This window comes from Octopus sinensis, linkage group LG3, assembly GCF_006345805.1.
Source record: "Octopus sinensis linkage group LG3, ASM634580v1, whole genome shotgun sequence".
Taxonomy (NCBI): Eukaryota; Metazoa; Mollusca; class Cephalopoda; order Octopoda; family Octopodidae; genus Octopus; species Octopus sinensis.
Window position 1 is genome coordinate 133,425,255 of NC_042999.1, and position 2,500 is coordinate 133,427,754.

Sequence of the window (2,500 nt, forward strand, 5' to 3'; positions counted from 1 at the left end):
AACAAATGATATATTGCTCACAGTGATGGGATGATAAAGTTTGAGCTTCTGCAGCATTTGGGGGGAATAGGTCTATGGAGTGAATGAGAACTTTTTTTTTTCTACTGACGATATGATGAGCTGTGATCAAAACGTCGCAACCCCACCGCAATAACACCCTTTAGCGATAACAACATCATCATAATCAATTCCACTGCAACCAGCACATCAACACACCCAAAATCCAATAAACACTACAATCAACAAAAACTTGACACCATGACATCATCACCGCTACCGCCACAAATCCACTACTACACAACCATTTCCTTAACGCAACCACATCAATCACCAAGAACGACTACAACTAGCCCATCCCTCCACCACATCCACCACCACCACCAATACCACCACCACCACATCAATACACGACAGACAGAAAAGCCTCCACCAGTCCACAACCACAACCAACCGTAACCTCAACCATATCCATTCCGACCGCCACTACAACGAACTACATCATCATCATCATCATCATCATCAACATGAGCACCAGCGCAACTACAACAGTAACGACACCATTATCACCACTGCATCACCAAACACCATCACACCACCACCACTAAAGCCTTCACCATAATCACCACAACGTCAGCTGGTAACCGGTGTCAAAACCACCACCGCCACCACCACTAGCATACACATCGGCTATCACTTAACTTATTGTTGACATAAGAATTACAGTCACGAAGAAAGAATCAACTACAATTAAATGAAAGACATGCAAAGTGTATGAGTTGATTTAAACTCAGAACATGAAAGGTCCTTCTTAAATACTGCAATGCATTTTCGTGCAGTGCTCCACGGGGTCTTCTCAATGAATTAAAATAAAATAATAATAATAATAATAATAATTAATAATAATATAATAATAATAATAATTAATAATAATATAGTAATGTAGTAGTAGTAGTAGTAGAGTAGTAGTAGAAGCAGCAGCAGCAGTTCATAGTAGTAGTAGTAGTAGGAGTAGTAGTAGTAGTAGTAGTGTAGTAGTCCCAATGGACATTAAGTTTATCTGTCAGGACCTACCAAGAACTGAGCAAGTATAAAGATCTTGAAATAGGAATTGGCAAAATGTGGAACCTCAAAACTAAAACAATACCTGTTGTTATGGGTGCCCTAGAAATGATAGCGAAAGGGATTGATTCCTACATAGCACAGATTCCAGGAAACCCCAAAATAGCAGAAATTCAAAAGAAAGTGCTCATGGTAACTGCCCATACCCTACGTATAATACTATCGATGTAATCTCAAACTTATAATTTTCTTATGATTTCTTAAACATTCTCTAGTACAATACTTTGTGCAAAACCAAGTGTATGACACCTAGGGATAATACCAACTTGGACTCTAACTGTGTCTCTCGAGGTTCTCTGGGTGAGACTTGGAGTCACTTGTACAAATACAAGCAAATGTTCAAACATATAATAATAATAATAATGATGATGATGATGATAAATAATAATAATAATAATAAAATAATATAATAATAATAATAATATAATAATAATAATAAATAAAAAATAATAATAATATAAATAATAATTCATGGCTCTGATCTTAATTGATTGGAAGTGTCATCATGTACATTGTTTTGTCTTGTATCAAAGATGGGCAACGCAATATTCGCTCAATACCACAGATTTGCTTGTCAGTTGTTTGACCTTAACCAGTTGAGCATGTCCCTTAGTGGCTGACGATAGGGCATCTCTGATCACGAGCAGAAGTAGTGGGGAGAGCATCATAGCCATGTGTTTGAGAGGGATTCTTTGGGGTTTGAATAATTCACCTCTGGAAACATAGGTGGTTCTTTCAACATCCTTAAACAACCCTTATTCATGGACCTTTTGAGCGGGATAGGCTACCGACCTGAAGAAAATTCTAACGGGCCCCACCTGAAAGGTCATGGCGCTGTTTACCTTGATATGAGATCACCATGTCGCGCACATAGGGTTGTGATGCATGTGCCTGGTGTACCCTTATCAGACGGGTGGTCATGATGGGTATATTGGGCTTCGTATATTTTACCTCAGTGTCACTTTGATGGCATGAACTGCTCTCTCACTCAATAATAATAATAATAATAATCATAATCATAATAATAATAATAATAATAATATCAAAAGATTGACGTAACTCTTCACAAAGGTAAACAGACAAGACGTAGAGCGCGATAACAACAAGCCTGTCTTTGTCGAGTTCAAAATAAAAAGTGATAAAAATCCAAAATTATAGAAATTCAGTTCCAAAGTATGAACGAGAGAAACCAGCGTCCACATGTTGATGGAATGAGATCATCCGCCTTTAAGTTTCAATTTCATAACAGGCGAAAAGAAAAAGACAAAAAAAAGGGGAAAGGGATAGTCGACCACATCGACCCCAGTTCTTCACTGGTACTTAATTTATCGACTCTGAAAGGATGAAAGGCAATGTCGACGTCGGTGGAATTTGAACTCGG